Here is a 21,914-nt window from a genome sequence, read left to right as displayed (position 1 = left end):
CCATGGCGACGCATTATTACGTGACACACCGTTTTATCATGTGACCATTTAGAATGCATCAATTTAAAGTTTCCATGGTGACGCATTATTACGTGACACCGTTTTATTATGTGACCATTTAGAATGCATCAATTTAAAGTTTCCATGGCGACGCATTATTACGTGACACACCATTTTATTGTGTGATTGTTCTTTAGAAGGCATCACTTTAAAGTTTCCATGGCCATGCATTTATTTTATCACGTGACACCGTTTATCATGTGACCATTTTTTAGAATGCATTATTATATAGTTTACGTCATTGTCAATTATCATGTAACACACGGTTTTGTCATGCGATCATTATTTAGAATGCACTTTAAAGTTTCCATAGCGATGCATTCATTTTATCACGTGACACCTTATCATCATGTGACAATTATTTAGAGTGCATAATTATTTTAAATAATTATTTTAAAGTTTCCATGGTGATGCGCCAATTGTGTCATGTGACACACCAAAGCCCCATTTCCCCATTTCCATTCCTGCATATATTAATAAACGTCCTAATTCTATTGTGAAATATCTGATATTCCGATTCTCATACGTGTTCATATCGCCTTCACATATCACTTCATTATGTACAATGGAGGCGCGTGGCTCATATAAGATCATATCATTTGAAATATTTCAGTATGGATACTTATCAAAATAGAGACTTTTGACAACACTACAATACATACAGTATATTGTCAGATTGCACAGCCCTGAGCGTATCAAATTCTAACCATTTGCAGCTAAACAGCATTTTTTGCCTGAATTAGATTTAATCAGATGTGAAAAAACTATATTTCCTGTTTATTTTAGTATGATCATTAAAAGCATACAATTATTATCGAGGGGGGAAATTGCCTACTTTTACAGTCTCATACAGTCATAATCTTAAATTGCTTTTGACTGAAAACTTGGGTATCCCTCAGGGCTTCCTGAGACGTTTTCCATAATAAAACCATTCATTCTCGTACTTATGATCATGTTAACAGAGCTTGGTTGTCTTTAAATAGACAATGCTATTCAAATAGCACATTTAAATACCAAAGTGGTAAGCTTTAGTAACTCTTCATATGCTGGAGACATAAATAATGTCATTACTTTCATAATGAAACCACTCACAATCTTAAATAAAAAGACAAAAATCTATTCAGCTTTCCATAACAGCTGATGATCACAGCAAGGATCGCTTTTCTTACAAAAAATGTGAAAGTCTAGTCTAGGTTTGATAATATAAATTATATTCAGTAGTACTTTGACAATAAAAGCACCAATAAATGACTAGTTAAATAAGATCTTGGCAGCTTTTACAGCTCAGTCTGGGATCATTTTAAGGCCCTTTGGCATAACAGTAGAATTAGACCAAACGCATTAAACCATGTGGTAACAGCATGATCATAATTTAACCACCCATTTCCCCACAAGGCCTAATAAAGGGAATTAACCCTATAGCTGTTTAACCACAGAACCTTTTCAGCGAATACTGTACAAAACGTCTCTTTGTAGCTTAAATCAGCCTTTTAGGCAAGAAGAAGCTTAAACAGAGTGCCACTTACTTGGTTTAAGGTGTGTGTGTGTGTGTGTGCGTCTGTGTGATATTTATCGTCTATGATAACATTGACGTTTTAGCAATGTGTAACCAAAAATGTCTCTCAATTTGCAAAGACAAATGTTTAAAGGGTCTGAAAGTGTTTCATGCATGACAAAGCTTATCAGAATCAGGGCTGCAGGATACTGGGAAAATATGCGATATTGTTGTTGAGTAAATTGCGATAACAATATTTCATATGACATATAATTTCTCTAGTAAAATGTTAATTTTAAATAATTTATGTTTTAAAGCTATGTTTCAGACCTAATTCAGTTTTTAAAAAAGTGACAAGGTACAAACATTTAGTCTTTGAAAGACATTGAATGTATGCAAACTGCAGCAGATATTTAGACACTGATTGGCTATCATTTTCCTCTCTTGGAATAAGCATTTATTTTTCAGCTCTGGATTCACCTTTGAGGCGCTCCAGCCAATAGAAGAACAGTAATTACTGGGATTGTGGTGATAAAGATAGTAAGGCCCCATCTAATTGGTCAAATTTAGAGAAACAACCAATGCATAAAAGAAATGTCATTAAACACACGTCTGTGATGTCTATATTATACTATTATCGCGATAATTATTTTGCATATAATTTTTTTTATTAAATCAAAAAAGGGGTTTAGATATTTTTTTCATAAGTGTGACCACAAATGTGATTGTGATTTCATGCAACATTTTAGCACACATGCGAATATTGATTGAGTGATATTTTGGACACAATATTGCTTGCTTTTTTGCAGCCGAAATGGTTTCAAACAAAGCTGGAGCAAAATATTTTTGCCTGCCAAATCATTCATTTCAAATATAAACCGGTCAAAATCCCAGAACAAAAGCACACTAAACAAAACATTTTAATTGAAGCGTTCTAAATAATAATACTAATAATAATAATAATAGTAATAATAATAATAATCCACAAAAATATATAATTTGTCACAAAAATTGCACAGCATACACATATAGCTGTATACTGTTAATTAGCACTGTCATGATACTGGAATCTGATACCAATTGGTACTGAAATTTTAAAAACGTCAATTTCCCGCTAACATTTGACCGCGTTCTTAAACAGCGCTGATTTGCCATTGTGTTCACATGCTCAACACAAATGACTGACTGGCCGTGAAGGTCATCATTTCATCGATCTCACCGCTGTTTACCAAGTGTAACCACAGATACAGGGACACTGGAGCATTTCAAAGTCACGCTGATCAGCTGGTTTGTCTATTAGCTGACATTCAAGTGATCCACTGATGAATCATGGCTTTAAAATGCTCCAGTGTTTCAGTACCGGTTGGTATCAAATTCCAGTATCTTGACAACACTACTGTTAATAATGCTGAATAAATGAATGGAAAATGTGCCAATTGGATTTATTGGGGGGAATATTCCACAACTATTAAAATCTGACATCAAAAGGGTTAAAAGAAAACACAGACATAACAACCCTAACAACAATACAACCCATAACAACAAAACAACCCTGTCTGCAATAATTTCTGCACAGATTTCTGTCATCTGGATGAGTAATAAAACATTGTAAATGAACAGTTTCCCACTGTTAATGATTTATAAATCACAATTTATTTACATCTTAGAAAACTGGATGGGAAAATGGAAACTTGATTTCAGCTCTGTCAATCTTTTTTTTTGTTTTGTTTTTTTGTTTTTTTAAAGATTTATTTTTGGCCTTTTTGCCTTTATTAAGCAGATAGGACAGTTTTACAGACAGGAAGTGAAGTGGGAGAGAGAGAGAGAGAGAGAGAGAGGGGGTAGGAACGGGAAATGTCCACGAGCTGGGATTTGAACTCAGGACGCCCTGAAGTGCTACTGCACCATATGTCAGTGCGTTAACCACTAGGCTATTGCACTGACACTGTCAATCTTTTTAATGTTGAAAATTAAACAAAGTTAATTATAACAGGGACTTTTATTGAAAAGTCATTTATTAAAATAATTAAATGACAAGATATATGCTGGCAGCTCATTACCAGGTTTTAGAATAATCCTCAGTGTTTAAGTGAATGATTTAAGCACTTTGCATGTATATGTTCATGTATGGTTCACGTTCAACTGCACACAACCAAGCCTTTAAATAGAACAAAGTCAGACTTTCAGTTGACTCACAGCGAGCTTGAAGTAAAAAAAAGACCCAGTTGTTGTTCTCATTCAGCATGTTTGCATGCAAAGAAGGTGCTTCTTCATGCCAGCCTGATCTGCATTACCTTTGCACCACTGAAGAGAGGGTTACACCAAGAAAATGAACTATAAATATAACTACATTAGCATCCACATAAAATAAAGTTGTTGACTAGATGTGGATTGACTGTCAGGGTAACTCTTATTTCATTGTGAAAAGACTGTAATGGATCTTAAATGTCCAGTGAAGTGCTTTAAAATGTGCATTTTTTTTTTTTCAATTTGACTTTTGGCGTAATCTCAACTGGAACAAAGACAGGGCGGGACAGAGTAGCTCCTACCCTTTAAAAAAAACAACCTATAGTGGTTTGTTTTAGGACAGTTGTGCCAGTGAGAGCAGTTGAGATGAAATTAAATGAAAATTAGAAGCGTTTTAAAGGGGGCGGAGCATGAGAGATACTAGAGAGCATTTGATTGGACAGAAGATTTGATGAGAAACAGAAGAATAAGGGGACATCAAAAAAATCTTCGATCCATTTAGGCGGAGGTGACAAATTGCAAGCATTTTATAAATGTGAATTGTCAATGTTTTGGAGCACACTTGCTTATAGATAACTAATGGAATGTGTACTTATATAGCACATTATACACCCAAAGGGCTTTACAATCATGAGAGGAGGGGGGGGGGGTCTCTCCACACCACCACCAATCCACTTTGATGATCCAACGGCAGCCACAGGACAGTGGCGCTAATGCACTGCCCACACACTGGCTATAGGTAGAGTGGAGAGAGTGATGGCCCATTCACATGGGGCATCAACATCAGCGCTTCCCATTCACTTTGAATGGGTGACGTCAAGCGTTGTCAAACTGAATTGTGGATCCGTCGGCGCCGCTTCAGTGGCATTGCTTGCTGCAGTAGCTGGAACTTTCTCAACTTTTCAAGCGCCAAAAGAAGCATCAGCCAATCAGATCACTGTATGCAAATACACCAGCTCAGACAGTAGATGATTGCTAATTAATTTCATTGGCTGAAACCGCTATGACGATTGCGTCAGCCACAACTTCAGACACGCCCTCTGTCAAGAGTTGACGCTGAAGCCCCGTGTGTGTCAAGCGGGATAGAGCCAATTCATTGGATGAGGATGATTGGGAAGCCATGATGGGTAAGAGTCGATGGACGTAATTTGGCGAGGACACTAGGGTTCACTCCTACTCTTTACGAGAAGTGCCATGTGATATTTAATGACCACAGAGAGTCAGCACCTCAGTTTAACATCTCATCTGAAAGACGTCGCTCAATGAAGTACTGAGTCCCCTTCACTATACTGGGGCATTAGGACTCACACTGAACGCAGGTTGTAAGCCTCTTGCTGACCACTTCCACAGCAACCTAGTTTTTCCTCAAGGCTAACACGCTGATACTAACATCTAAACAACTTTATTATAATTTTATGGGAACGTTAAAAGGTTAGCCATCCAAACTAAACTGAACCAAAAAGAAACTGCAACATTGGAACAACTTAAGCATCTGTCAAAACAAAGCAAGCAGTTGGCATGCTTGGAAAAACCCTAAAAAGGTTACATTAACCAAAGACTATAGAGCACGCACAACAGCGTCACTCGTGTAGTTTTAAATGGTGAAAAAATGTAAAGTCAAGATAGCTGCGCTAGCAAAGAAACTCAAAACAAACTTCGTTTAGGTTGGATTTTGTCTTTTTTCAATTCTGTCTGAAGTAAACCAGCGTCTTTAGACAGGTGAACAGAGTTTAACAAAGTGGCAGAAATCTCCTGCCATTAATCTATCTTCTTTGGCATTGCAGACGAGTAAATGAGAGAATTTATGGGTGAATCAAGTCTTTACTAATAACATTCCACAATTTCGACTTTCTTTACTAGTAGTGACTTTTATGTCCATTAAAGAATAGACAAAGAAATGAGGAATTATTTTCTGCTGCACGCAAAATATCTACTCATTTGCAAACCACACACCTATCGCATCAGGAAACCAATGCTTCTTAAAGGTGAAGTGGATACAGTGACTTTATCTTGTGCTGTATATTCTTATTTCTGACGAACAGCAGTCATAGGAGGCCAACCACAAGCTAGCAGGACACAATGATGCACTAAATCCCACAGTAATGCATTCAAATTCATCACAAGAGAGAAATTGTGTAAAGGATAAGTGGAAAAGTCATTTCACACGTTGAACACCTGCTTCTCTCTGGAACTATCTGCAGATCAAGGTCAAATGCTAAAATATTTCAGTTTCTTCATTTCTCCTGCTCGAACACACAGGTGACATGGTTTTATAATCACTGGTGGAAGATGCAAATACCACATAAAACTTGCGAGACTTAAAGAAGAAAAAAATAATAATAATTGGAACTTGCATAATTTTAATCATAGGCGTTTAAGAACTTGCTCAATATGTTCAAATGTTGCTGCGTCAAACTAGCTGTATGCACTCAGTGGAGAAGTATAAGGCCATGTCCACTCATACAGTGGGTGACACTTCAAAAGGACCATTACTGCCGCGTGTGGCTTCTCCACGGCACCATGGGATTATTAGGAACGTGTTTTTAGGTGTAACAGCAGTTTGCGACTATACCGCCAGTGGATACAAAGTGACGGGACGCGAACGAAGTGAAATATTTCAGCCTGATCTCACGAGAAAACGTAAGTATTTTACGTTTTGACAGTTTAGTGGCTAATTCGTACGAATTTGTACGAGTTCAGTCATACGAAATTGTACGATTTTAAAAAGGAGGCGTGGCACCTAACGCCACCCCTAAACCTAACCGTCATTGGCGTATGAGCAAATCGTACTAAATTGTACGAATTAGATCATACGAATTAGCCACTAAATCAAAAAGTTACGAATTGGCGTGAGATTGTGTTGAATATTCAGTAGCTGTAAATACCCTGCTACTTGTAAATGAAGAAATAATTAAACAAAGCATTATAATTCCTTCATTAATCATTGTAAACATGTTAAGTGAAATGACGATTCAATTCACAAAGTTACAATAAAGAAAACAAAGACAACTAAAGTGAAAAAACAAACATACATACACAAATAAATAATTTAATTAATAAATAAAGCAGTGTTTTAGCCTAAATATAGAGAGATGTACAGTATTTTTTATTTTAAAGTGAGAGGACTAAGTTTTTTCATTTACGTTTTCATTTCCATTTTCTTTGTTGATTATATTTTACCTTCTCATTTTATGTCTTAATTATTGTACATAATTAATAAATGAATAATTCAATAGGCCCAAATAATTATTTGTTTAAAGACATTACTGAAACACGGAGAAACGGTCCGGAGGTCTAAAGGGCTCTTAAGTTGAATGCTACTTTATCAAGAGCATAAAAATAAATTGACCTACCTCAAGCAGATCACTAAAATTATACTAAAAATAAGTTTGGCGCAGGATGTTAATTAACTCCCACAGGTTTATTTTTAACAATTTAGTTTCAGTTCAGTTTTCAAATCATCTCCTCAAAATTATAATGTTTTTTAAAAATAAAATAACCTATTGATGGCCCAGTATAGGTATTTTGGATATTATGGTTTATTTCCTAAACAGTTTTCCCCACTTTCGTCTTTTTTTTTATCTCTGACAATGAAAATGTCAGACAAATGCAGTGTGATGCCGATGTCTTGCTGTGTGATAATACAATGCTATGTTATATGGTCAAAACAATCACATAAATACATGTTAACAGCGTTCAACACAATCACATTACTGTAAACACTAGCCTGCAGGCTAGCACATGAGAACTGTTGCATATTACAATAAGCCAGATTGCTATAAGAATTTTTATACGAGGGTACGCAAACAGTTGCTCACATATAAAAATAAATAAACAAACAAATAAACTGCACTATAGAATCTGTCCTAAAAATCCCTATTGTCCATTTGAATTACCCGTTTGTTTTAATTAAAATATATATTTTGGGTGATAGAACAAACACTGTAAAAACTGTGGGGTTCACGTTATTCCTTCATAATGTCCCAATACAAATAAATTAAGTCAACTTAACTGCTTTTTACAAATTTAAGTGTATTCAACATAAAACAATTAGGTTCTGCCAAAAAGAACTGCAAAGTAATTTTTTAGTGAACGACAATTAATAATAAATGTGTGGCTTGCTAGATGACTTTCTAAATAGAGCTTTTAAACTCATCTGGTGAAGTTGTATTGAGATCACAATTTATAAGTCACAGATAAAATAAAATATTGCCTTCTGACACACCACTGAACCTGATGTTACAAAAAAATCTTTTGAATAACACAAATGATGCACAATAAAGGACATGTTAGGCTAATAAATATAGTCTATTTAGATTTCATGTTTCCTTCAAGTCATTTGCCAGTCTTTAACTGTTTTTAGGCCATATAAGGTGTTAAAATACAAAGAGGAAACGACACATTAGACTCCTCTATTACGGTTTAAATCAAACCACAATAAGTTGCTTGTCATACGAATCTATAAAATACAGAACCGAAAATTGCATGATAACCATGAATATATTTTCTATGACCACTCAGGACTTTTTCTTCTTTAAAAGATATGATATGATGAATACACTCCTGCCCTCTTCTGTTGTGTCCAAAACAAAACCATGTGTTCAAAAACAAAAACAAAACACATGGACAGAACTCTTGCTGGACTATTCTGACCCTGTGGATCAGCAGAAAATACATTTTTAAAACAACTTGTGTCCAATTCAATAAACATCATTTTAAAAACTCTTCACTTTGTGCTTGAAATGACATTTATATTTGTGATATGGTCAAGTTCTGTCTGAAACTAGATGACAAAAAGTGAAGACGAGGTGTTTTTTGATGTCACTTTAACTTATTTTAACAAGTTAATGAGTGAGTTTTGAATTTATTGCCTTATTAGCTTCTCTGGCTATTTCACGGCAAAACCAGACTTACAACATTTTATAAATATTACTTGTCTATAATAATAATAAAAAATAACAATAAAAATATCAACTGCAATAAATACAACTGAAGTTAATAATTGAAAATGTTTTACTTTTGATAAAGATGACATTTTTTTAAGGATTCACATTTCTTTTAAAGTCTCATTTAAAATCATTAAAATAAAGTATTCCAAAAGTATTTGCTTGCTTTCTGTTGCAATATTGACAATAAGGGTGCTTTCATACTAGCAATTTTGGTTCGCACCCGGGTTCGCTTGACGTCAGCGTACAGTACGTTTAGCTAGTGTGAACGGGTCTTCTGAACTCAAGTGTGTACCCACGAACCGTACCCGAGAAGAAAGAGGTGGTCAGAGGTACGGTTCACGTGAACTCTGGTACGGTTCACTTCTAATGTGAAAGCAATCGTACTAAATAACAGAAGTGAATCGGGGTTCAGAAGGAAAAAAAGACAGTGTGAACACAAACCAACCGAGAAGGTGGCAAGGGAGGGGGGGAGGACAATCAAACTTTGGTATGGTCCAGGCAATTGAACCAGGTCTGTAAGCACCCCAAGTTAACGAGTGTTCAACTTAATTTAAGTTATTCAAAGCTTAACTTCATATTTTTAGTCAGTTTACTTGATGCAAGTCGAGATGACTAGAAAAATTAATTGGACATCAACTAAACAATTTAAGGCAGCAAAAATTATGTTATGTGTAAAGAGAATTATACTTCAAGCACTTCTTTAATACACAAACAGCATTTCTAATATTTAGCCTAATCGAGTAGTTTGACAAACTTACTAGTTACCATATTTGTTCAAATATCACTTAAACAAATAACTTGAACATCTAGCTCTTCAACATTTTGGTCATTCTGGTAAACAAATATGATTTGGGGAAACCTTAGAAAAGGGAAATGATGTTTATGGCATGGGTCTCAAACTCGATTCCTGGAGGGCCGCAGCTCTGCCCAGTTTTGCTCTAACCCTAACCAAACACAGCTGATCGGAATAATCAAGGTGTTCAAGAGACTATTAATCAGATGGGAGTTGGACGTGGTTGGAGGTAAATTATGCAGAGCTGCGGCTCTCCAGGAACTGAGTTCGAGACCATTGTTTTATGGGCAAAATAGTGCAACAAATTAAAGAGATATTTCACCCAAAAATGAACATTTACTCACTATTTACTCTCCTCAAGAGGTTCCAAACATTTATAGTTTCCTTCTTCTGTTAAACCCTAAAGAAGATATGCTGAAAAGCTGTATAACCCTTGACTTCCATTGTAGGAAAAACAAGTGCTATAGAAATCAATGATTACAGATTTTTCAAAATATCTTCTTCCGTGTTTACCGGAATAAAGAAAATCAAGCAGAGTAAAGTAAAGGGTGAGTACTATTAAAAAATGTCATAATTTTTATGCTTGTTTAAACTACTTATTTAAAATGAGCTAAAACAACACAATTCCTAAGGGTTTTGGGGGATGTTACGTCCCAGGACGTATTTGTTTCTGTTGTTTTTTTCTTTCTTTCTTTCTCTGCTACACCCTTGTAGGAGCTAATGACCATCACCTGCTGCCACTTATGAACCACTCTGTGATTGGAGGACAAGAAAAGCAGTGGGCATTTAAACAGCAGTTCTCCACTAGAACAGTGTGTTTGTGTGTGTGTGTGTGTGTGTGTGTGTGTGTGTGTGTGTGTGTGTGTGTGTGTGTGTGTGTGTGTGTGGAGGCTTTGTTTTTGTGAGGCTTTATAAATATATATTTAGTTTGATTCTTTAAGCATCATTTGTTGATTAGGAGTTTTAATTTGTTTAAGTTCTCTTGATGCTGTTGATCATCTGAAATAGCTTTTGCCTCGTACTCTTTTTGATTGTAAGTTAATTTTTGTTTTCAATACTATATCCACTCTTTATTCTGTTAATTTGGGATTGGGTTAGTATGGAGGGGGTGCCATTTTTCTTTTTGTAACCATTTTCTCCTGTTTAAGTTAGTAAGGGAGTGAGAGTATTTTTGATGTATTTTTCTTTTCTTTTCTTTGATAGATTATTCAGTTCTTCCCTTTCTCTCAGTTAGAGAATGTTTGTTTGTTGTTTTGGCTTGAACCCCCTCTTGAAGCCTTTTTCTTTTGAAACCCTCCCTTAATCCTTTAATAAATGTTGTTAATCTTTATTCAAGTTGCATTTTCTTTGTTGTTTAGTCCTTTGAGAAGTTGCTCATGTGACCTCATTGCTGACACACACACACAAAACTCCACTAATATTCTGTTGCGTTCCTGTGTCCCCCTAGACAGAGTTGAGGGGAACGTAACAGGGGACAACTTAATTGTTTTGGGTTCAATCAACTTAAAATTGTAAAAACCATTAAGTTAACTTAATTGATAGGCATTGGGACGATTGTTTTCAGTGTAAATGATGACAAATTGAATTTTTTGAAAGAGCTTTACATTTAAAGACAGTCAGGAAAAACACAAATCAAGTTATTTTTCATACACTAATTATTTTTGAAGTGTTTTCTTGGCTCTGTAAAAACTGCTCAAGTAATTAAAACAATACTGCAAATCAACAAAATGTCAAGTGATAGAGTTAATATCACAAAACTCATCAAATAAAGTGGTCAAGCATGTATAGGAGTTTCCCCCTTGTGACCTCACTGTGTTGTGCTTGAGCAGGTTTAACTATATGAGCTTACTCAAGCAAACACCATTACAGTGAAACAGAGAACAGAAACACGTGTTGGGTAAATGGGGACAGATTTGGGTACTGCAGCAGTTTCCTGATGCATTATACTTCCATCTTTACAAAGACTTACACTTGTTGTTATTCATTACATGCTTCAGTAAACACACATCATGGGCTAATCCAATGCAAGCCTTCAGTTCCACTGTACATAATTAACACACATTACCTGATATATTAAGACATCTACACACTCAATGAGTGACAGAATTACATAATGTCGGTAGCACTTTTTTTAAAGGTCACATTTCACATTTACATAATTTGTACTTCTAGTCATTACAGAAACTAACCCATCAGTGTTTCCTATTCATTTAACTATTTGTGATGGTCCGCCACAACATCAAATATATCGTCCATAATAAAATTCCTGGAGGCCTAGATTTTGCTGAATATACATGAACACTGGACATGTCAAAATTAAAATGCTGCGCTTTAAAATCTTTCGGAATAATTGTAAAAGATTCATTTGCATTTAGTGGCTGTAAACATTAGACCTGTCACAATGATCAATGCAGCGGGGAAGTATTGAACACCTCATGTTTTTTTCCTGAGAATAACATTTCTAAAGGAGCTTTTGACATGGGATTGAACCAGATTTTGGTAAAAACCCAAACAATACAAACACGAAAATAAAACAAAAAATAATCAGAAAAATGAGTTGTGTTAGAACAATGGAATGACACAAGGAGAAAGTGCTGAACTACTGAAACGTACTTCAAGAGTTCACACTTAGCTGATGATTCATCAAAAGCTTGTTTGGCATGCTGTCCCGGGAGAGAGCCCCGAGCTCAAGGGATCCTCGAGCCTGGGGCTTCCTCCCGTTTGCAGAGCGAGAGGGGAGCCTGAGCTCGGTGGATCTCAGAACTCCCCATCTGCAGTAGCTAAGGGAACGTGTGAGGATATATTTGGATGGTGGGAGGAAACCGGAGAACCCGGGGAAAACCCACGCGGACATGGGGAGAATATACAAACTCCTCACAGAAACACCTACCGACCTTGCAGAACCAGGGCTGGCAGTGTTCTTGCTGTGGGGCTAACAGTGCTAACCACTGGGCCTCCGTGCCGCCCGATCTATAGTGAAGGAGGAGAATGGGGAGGTTTCTTCCAAATGAAGATAAAGTGGACTGAAAACTGTGGTTATTTATAGTAGCTTATGGCTCATATGATTGGATGATACTGATTAGCTTAATATGAGACCGGCTGTGATAAATCGTAAGCACGTGATCCTCTCGAAATTAGTTTATGAATAAACCTCACTTAATACTTTACATCAAAGGCTTTTTTGTAAATGGCAGACGCCGCTCATGTTGAGAATGAAGATACATGAATAGTATTTTAAAATTGTATTCTCTATTGGATTTAAGTCAGGTGATTGGTTAGGCCATTCTACAGCTTGATTTTCTTTCTCTGAAAGCATTTGAGAGCTTCCTTGGCTGTGTTTTGGATCATTGTCTTGCTGAAATGTCCACCCTGGTTTCATACTCATCCTCCTGCTAATGTAGATGTTGGACTGAAGCAGCGAATATTAATTCACACTGAGGAAGAGCAGAGGGTTGCTGAAGAACTACTGAGAGATTTTAGCTGCTGTCTGGGCTTTTACTACCTTTCTACACTTCCCTTTCTTCGTGTGTTCAATACTTTTTCCATGTCATTTAATTTTATTAGACATAACTGTATTTGTAAACTAATTAGATTTGTTTTCTTTGCATATATGGATATCTTTGGTTGTTATCAACATCTGGAAAACATTTCAAGTCAACGTCAGCTTTAGAAATATGTTTTGAGAAAAAAAAGGGCTGTATTCAATACTTATTTCCCCCATTGTAACTGTTCTAGTGGTTTTGTGATGTGTTCATGAAAACAAATCTTCCATACTGCACACTGGTGGTGGTGTGGAGAGACTTCCCTCATGATTGTGAAGCGCTTTGGGTGTATGGCCATACACAATAAATGCGCTATATAAACACACATTACTTACTAAACAAATTATTATTAAAATGATTGTGTGCGCATGATCGCAGATGATAACAACAGTTAATCTAAATACTTACCTAATATTTAGCTTAATTTTACATTAGACGTGATAACTGTGAAACCATGATTATTCTTCAGAATCGTACATCCAGAATCTATAACTGTTGCATCCCTAATTGTTATGCAGCTCAAAACATAACATATGAATGTGTCTGAATGTAGAAGCCTATGAAGCATTGCACTGCTTTTGGTGTGCTTTAAAATACAACATTTGACAATATTTGTTAATAAAAGCCTGTTGTACAATGCAGTGATGTTATGTAGTTCCAAAATACAAAATATTAACATTTTAATGTAGAAAAAGCCAATGTAGGTGTCTTAAGGAGCAAAAATACAACATATGGGCTCTTATATGCTGTTGTGTCATCACTCATAACAGTCATATCTCTCCTGCCCCTCATTTGGGATGCTTTTCATGAACTGGCCCCCATGACAAACTAAGTGAATAGCCCTGATATACAGTTTATTGGTGCGACTTGCGCGAGTGATGGCCTCTTAGTTGCAAGTGCAACCATTGAATGTCCAGTGTTTTGAGCTGCTGTGACGCAAGCAGAGTAATCGCCGTTAACTAGCGTCTCATCCAGCCCGTATGGCCTTTCCCGGAAGCTCCGTGACTCTCTCGAATAGGTCTCTTCATAGTGGTGCTGTGTGAATTAGATAAAATACCCCAGAAATCATAGCGATGGAAGTGAATGAGCAAGAGAATTGATCGTGAGAGGCACAGTGATGTTCTAAGCATTATATTTATTAGGTTAAATGAATAGTGTAGTAAACAAAATCCCTTTAAGTAAAGAAGTGATGTATTAAGGTGTGCATTTTAACATCTTATGCATCAAATAAAGTCTACGCTCAAAAGCTTTTCTTCACTGAGACATGTTGAATTCTTTCATCATTTGCAGTGTTTCTAAATTGCACTGTTCATCATTTCTCACCATTTTCTTATTATTTTCTGTAAAGCTGCTTCCGACCATTACAAGTCCACACTACATGGTTATAAGAGATGTGTGTGAGGGATTATACGCAGCATCCTTCGTTTATTGTTTTAGATAAGGAGGACGCTCCACTTAAGTATCATACTTGGAGGGAAAATGTGCTTAATGCATTATAAAGCATTATAATCGGTACTCTGTATCCGCTGATCACCATGACAAGGAATCAGTACTCTCTATCAGCTGCAAAAATCCAGCTCGGAGCATCCCTAACAATTATATTCAATATTCTTAAGAATAAATTATTATGCGTCAAAATTATTCGCCATCTTGTGAATGTTTTTAATATATTTTCCCAAATTATGTTTATGGAGCAAAGAATTTTTCCACAGTATTTCCAACAGTATTTTTTCTTCTGGATAAAAAGTCTTATTTGTTTTATTTCAGCTAGAATAAAAGCCTAATTACCCTAACTTGTCTAATTAACCTAGTTAAGCCTTTAATTGACACTTTAAGCTGAATTCTAGTGTCTTGAAAAATGTCTAGATAATAAAATAATTTATTGTAAATGAGTTATTAAAAGTATTATTTTTAGAAAGGTGTTGAAAAAAATAAAATCTTCTCTCTCTGTTAACCAGAAATTGTGGAAAAAAATATAGAGGGCTAATAATTCTGACTTCAACTGTATACATATATATATATAGAGAGAGAGAGAGTCGAAGAAAAAGATAATTTCAAGCCAAGCACAGTCTAAGCGATCTGAAAGGCCCAGAAACGTAACACTGCAGTAGCTTTTGGCTGACTGCTGGAACAAAAGCAGTGAAAGGCAGACACGTGCGGCAAATCAATGCCACGTCACTGCAGGCGCCTGAACAGCAGGTGCTGCTCTGAGAGCTGGGGGTCGCAAGACTGAATGATTTCACTGTGCTTCCAGAGGCACGTTTGGGGACCCGGGGTGAAGAGAAAGAGGAGTCCCCTGCAGACCGCAGAAACACCGTCCAATTTCTGTGAGTCCCGCTCATAGGGTGACTCTCTCATGGAGGAAATGGCTAAATATAAATAGCCGCTTTCTCTATTTTTCCCTTGATCGCGGGCCCCTCATCTCAGCGGGATCTGGGGGCCCCAGACGAAATGTCTCTCGCTCATTCATTTGAGTTAGCTCTCTCTTTTTTAACTTAATGAGAGGCTGCGGAGAGACCTGTCAGTGTGACAATAATTACAGAAACTACACCGCGCACCAGCTGCAACAGGCCCCGGGCCCCCAAAACATTCATAACACACAAATGTGAGGTCATGGAAAAAAAGAGAGAGAGAAAAAAAGTTGCTTGGCTACTGTATCTCCCAGACGCTGAATACTGGGTTTCTTAGACGACAGAATCAAATAACAGACTGCTCATCCCTGTAATTCAGATAATGCCAAGCTCAGCCATACACACAGGCCACCAGATAAACACTAAATACGTCGACTGATGGGCGCAGAAAGGGGTAAATTAGCAGCTGAGTCACTGGCTGGAGCAGGTGTGGATGAATGAATGAGTGTGTGTGTGTGTGTGTGTGTGAAAAGCAAAAAAATAGAGTAATGCAGAATAGATGTATAAAGGAGCAGTCAAGTCATTTGCACTCTGACAAGAGGTTAAGGCATAAATCGTAAGCTGCAACCGTTTTTTTTCATATTGTGACAGTTCCTATAGATAAACAGAATATTTAATGAGGAAACAGTGGGCGTGGCTTGTATTTTTCTACTCAGAGCTGATTGGATGTAGTAAAGTATGTGTATATTTATGTGTATGTGTATATGTGTATATATATATTTCATTCAGAAAGATCGTGAAAAGAATTTGGGGAGGTTTATCTGCTTGTTAAGTCACGTGGAATACCGTTTCCGGGTCCAAGCATTGAACGATTATATTGCTTTATGACCACTCTTCAGTCATATCACACATCTTATAACTTTCTGGTAGGGGTGTGATCCAACAATGGTCTCATGGTTCGGTTATGATTATCATGCCATAGATTTGGTTCAGTTCGACATCTCGGTGCATTGACGATGCTTTTCTATGCATAATTATATTGTCTTCACAACACAAGAATTTTTTTAATTATAATCTATAAATATATTCATATTTATATATTATTTAAAATACAATTTTGTCCGTTTTATAATTATTTTTAGGCGTTTATCACCTTTAATTAAGGACAGTAGAGATTGCAGACTGGAAAGTATTGGGAGTAGAGAGAGGGGAAGGGTTGGCAAATGACCTCAAGCCGGGAATCGAACTCAGGTCACCGTGAACACCATGGTGCGATATGTTGGCACGCTTAACTACTAGGTTATTGGTGCCAACACAATTTTGTCCTTTAATACAAGCATATATGAACTGTACCTTTAATTTGACCTGCTTAAAGACAACACTCTTTTTGAATATATCAAACAAAACTCTAATACATGTACAGAAGACAGCATGAGCATTTATAGCAAATAAACTAATGTAAATATTCTCCCGCCTGCTTTTTGAGCGCTGTCAAGCGAGTTCTTACATTCCTATGATTGGCCATTGTCTTCACCTGCTCAACAGAAAGGGCTGCGATTGGCTTTAAAATAAAAGCGGTGTTCACCGATGAGTGATGCGGGAAGAACAGCCGCGGTTACAGTCTATATGTGCATAATGCGCCATTATCACAGGTAATAGTGGATACTACACTATCCACTACATAATAGTGGATACAACACAGGTAATCCGACACAGAGGAGAAAACTCGCACCACAGGCACGCTCATATCTGGATCTACAAGTATCGCTTTAACAGCCGAGAGGAGAGGAAAAGTTACCTCACAAGCACGCCAGCAGGTCAAATGTCCAAAGTGAGAAAGAGTGAGGCAGAGATGGATTTTAACAGCATTTCTTTCTAGTAGTGAAATAGCAGCCCGTGTGTCGTGCCTCCTTCAGTGTCAATGAAAGACTTTCCAGCAAACTCACAAGCTGTTGAACTGTGCATATTTATCTACCTTTAAAGTAGTAGGAGTGATTTATTTACTCGCCCTCGCTTACTTCACCATAGTATTCTACTGCAACATCGTTTATAGAAGATAAATTACATCAGTACATAATAAACGGTTATGATCTATTACTGAACCGATATGGAATTGTCACCATCTACATCGAAGAAACAATTAATTTTGACACCTCTACTTTCTGGCTATCGGATATTAAGCATGGATATATAGACTGCGATCGTGATTTTCGAAAGTATTACATCACTTTGTAAACGTTTATTATTACCATTTGTTGAGTCTGCCCATGTTGTTTGAAATAGTGATTGGACCCAGAAGCCGATAACGTAACGTCACGTGTAATAAGCCGATAACAACTTAAACTCCTCCTCACCATTCCTGTTTGTCAAAACTGACAGCTGGAGGGGCGTGGTTAAGTATGTCAGCCACTCCCAATACCTTAAACAAATTAAATCGGAAAATTTTAATTAAAAAAAAACAGGAAGTGCATTTTCAGATGTAATTTCTAGATTACAAGGGCAAATGTTTTTTTTTTTCTTAATGACACGCACATATGAATTGTTCACCACAAAACTAGCAATGTGCTAGCGAAAAAAATCAATATAATTCGTTTTGATTTCATTTGTACTTGCAATGCAACACACCCCAGAGGCTTTAAGCAAAGCACACATAAAAACATGTGACCGAATCATATCCTTTCACAAATATCAAATAACTCACTACATGGACATCATCCGGCAACGAATGAGCAACACTGTGGAGTTTGTAAGGGCATTGTTATGTGGTTGCTAGGGGGTTCTGGTTGGTTTCTAAAACAAAAACAGCAGATGATATTCTCATTGATCACACCAAAAGTGCTTTTTTCGATGAAAGGTGCCTTTTTAAACAGTTTTCTAATGACAGCGTGCTGCTTTTTTTAGCGTTTTCTGCAGCATTTTGAACGTCTGTTGCACCGAACATTTTTCCCGTTGTGCTCTGTGTGTCTATGGTTGAAAAAAGTCAACTCTGAGAGGAAAAAGTGCTATACATCAGTCTTTTTTCATTGTTTAATCAAATGAAAGCAGATGCTTACGACTTTTAAAGTTGGAGGAGAGACTAGTATTGATTTATCCAGACCTGTATGACTTCACAAATTGTGATTATTACAATATTATTAAATATTTCTATGTCAATAGCAGCACCTGTGCACAATATGCAGCAGATTCAAGGGTTGCCTAGCAACATAAAAAGCACAGCACACATATTTTTTCATGCCTCACGTTCTCCGAATGGAAAAGCGCATTTGGTATTATCAGCACCCATGTCTATGAAACACGTTTAGCGTCGTAAAGGAAAAATCGTAGAAATTTTTGTCTCTTAGAATTGCAAACATGCCTTCTTAAAGGGACAGTTCGCCCAAAATGTTCTCACCATTTAATTACACTTAAGTGATTCTTAACATTGACATAATATTTTTCTTCTGTTGAACAGAAAACAAGATTTTGTGAAAAATATTAAAAAGAAAAAAAAGCAGCATATGACATCCATAGGAAGAAAGCACAAATGATACAATAGAAGCAAATGGTTGTTTTCCCAGCATTCTTCCAACACAAGAAAGAAAGTCCAATGGTCACATTGTCAAATGCGTTCAGACATCCAAAGACCACCAACTGCCCACCTAATGTCCGCATAAAGGGATAGTTCACCCAAAAATAAAAATCGAATTGCCATTTACACACACTCGAGTGGTTACAAACATTTATGAGTTTCTTTATGGTGTTGAACACGAAGGAAGATAACTTGAAAAATGCTAGAAACCAGTAACCATTGACGTCTATAGTTGGAAAAACAAATACTATGTAAGTGAATGGTTACCGATTTTCAAAAAAAAAAAAAAAAAAGGTTAAGCTTAACAGAAACAAAGAAACTCATAGGTTTGTGAATGATGAGTAAATGCTGACCAGATTTTACAAGTTTTACAAGGTTTAAAAGTGAAAAAAATAATTTAAATAATCCTAAACAGAACAGCTCTCGTACCGGTCCTGAATTTTAACAAACCCTCAACAGTCTGTATTATTTTATGGCTATCAAAGCAAAAACAAAAGGTGCAACTCTTTGTATTATTTTCTTTTTTGGCATTAATGTGCTTTCGAAGCAAAATTACGGCTTTATATCTTAAAGTGAGATCATACCAAGCATTTTTTACCCAACTGTTAGACAATACATATGTTACTACAATACACATCTCGTGTTTTGATCTAATATTATGTCAGTTTACTAAACATATCTTGATTTAAACAACAAAAGAAAGAAAGAAATCTTCTGGTATTGAGGTAAAGTTGGGTTCATATTCGGACATTTGTTCAGTGACTACTTGTGACATGCTCCCGATATGGTTTACTATGGTATTTTGAATATTCAGTCTGAAATCACATGCAAGTATGACTTCAAAACATTAGCACTATTTTTCTGACTCTAAATGTGCTGCTTATATGATTTCACCATTTAGAATTTACAAATAATATTTTTGTAAAATTATATTAATAAGGAGGAAGTCAATATGTGTGAATATAAAACCAACTTTACCTCAATATTTCTGATCTGGTCTGCCTCAGGCTGCTTACAAACAATAATAAACAGCATTGTTTATATCTGTTCTGAATATATAACTAAACTTCATTCCAACGTCTTAACTTTCACTTTTCATTATTATTTAAGTTTCATCAGATGAACGAGACACACAAGTGTATTTATATCATGGAATGTGCATTTTCAGCTTGACCTGTGTGCATACTTCTGCGCCTGCTGACAAATATCACACAATTCATTCATAACTCACAGCTCAATGTGAAAGTAATGCAAGACAAAACCTGAGGTACTGTACCATTACATTCCAGAGAGCAAATCTGATTTATAAAAGACCATTTCCATGCTGAAATTATGCATGAGAGCACAAACTAGCATTTGACGTCCAGTAAAAAGCAAATAAATGAGGTAGCTTGCTCAAATGCACGTTGATGATAACTGTTGCATGAAATATGAACAAGCAGAAACAAATGATGATCCTAAATCAGACACCAATAAGGAGATCCCATATAAACAGACGATGTCAACGTCAAAAATCAGAACCACCTTAAACAGACAATGAAAGAAAATACGTGCAGTTTGGAGGCTTTTTGCTTCAACAAAGACTCCTATATTGCTAACAATACTGTATTGTGAGCAGATACTTCAATGTAAACGCCACAAAGGCTTGCTGGTTTTAATTAACACATCATTTTATGTATATTTCGTGCTTTTATACACAATTATCCCAACATTTTCTTCCTACATTTATGAAGGCAATGCAGTTTGTCCTGTCGAGGCCTGACCACAGCCTTTACACAATCCCTTCACTGTTACACTGATTTCCCCGTGACACATTTGTACATTATTTAATTCCTCGTTTCATTCTGTCGTCATAATGACCATTTAATCAATCAAGAGACCATCAGATTTACAGCTTCAGCTATATATACGCTACAATTACACCAAACTCTCATAAATATCTGTCATCTTACCCTTGAATGATCCGATGTTGACCGTTGGCTCTTGTTTATCCAGCACACATTCGAAAATCAGCACTATTCAAAAAATAAACGCGTTTTTCAGATCCATATTCGCTGACGGTATCAAGGGAAGGCTTTTTTTCTGTGTATCCAGCGTGAGAACTGCGGTTCCACTCAGCGCACTGATACGCGATCTAACCTGCTGAAGGAGGCGGGGCTGAGTAGAGTTTACTCGCATACCCATTGGCTAGTTTAGAGAAATCTCGTTGCTCATTGGTCACTTCACATGTCAATCAATTGTGTGTGCTGGGCTGGTCCCGACAGTAGGTACAAAAATGTAACATGGAGCTGTGTGGAGGAGTTTCGGTAGGAAAACAGTTTCGCAATTCTTTATTATATTATATTATATTATATTATATTATATTATATTATATTATATTATATTATATTATATTATATTATATTATATTACTTTATCTTATATTACAATATATTATATTGTTTTACTTTATATTATATTGTATTATATTATATACTATATTACTTTATATTATACTGCTTTACATTATATTACATTACATTGTATTACATAATATAATATAATAAAGTAAAATAATATACTGTAATTTTATGTTATATTACTTTATATTATACTACTTTACATTATATTACATGACATTACATTACATTATATTACTTTACATTATATTATATTACTTTATTTTATACTACTTTACATTATATCATATTATATTATATTTATATTATATTATATTATTTTACTTTATTTTATACTATAATATATTATATTATTTTACTTTATATTATACTACATTATATTACCTTACATTACATTACATTACATTAAATTAAATTATTTTATATTACATCATATTACTTTATATTATATTACTTTACATTAAATTATTTTATATTATATTACATTATATTACTTCATTATATACTACT

General features: G+C 35.8%; 1 protein-coding gene across 1 annotated transcript in view; it reads right to left on the bottom strand.

Moving 5' to 3' along the window:
• nck1b (NCK adaptor protein 1b) overlaps positions 1-21,131 on the bottom strand; it is a 77,821-nt gene extending 56,690 nt beyond the window's left edge. The window contains exon 1 of the mRNA XM_056450785.1: positions 20,958-21,131. The gene's annotated coding sequence lies outside the window, so the exon portion shown is untranslated. The remainder of the gene's footprint in view (positions 1-20,957) is intronic.
• Between the last annotated feature and the right edge of the window lie 783 nt (positions 21,132-21,914).

This window comes from Danio aesculapii, chromosome 24, assembly GCF_903798145.1.
Source record: "Danio aesculapii chromosome 24, fDanAes4.1, whole genome shotgun sequence".
Lineage (NCBI taxonomy): Eukaryota > Metazoa > Chordata > Actinopteri > Cypriniformes > Danionidae > Danio > Danio aesculapii.
The sequence above is the reverse complement of the archived record's forward strand: the minus strand, read 5'-3'. Positions and strand labels throughout refer to the sequence as shown.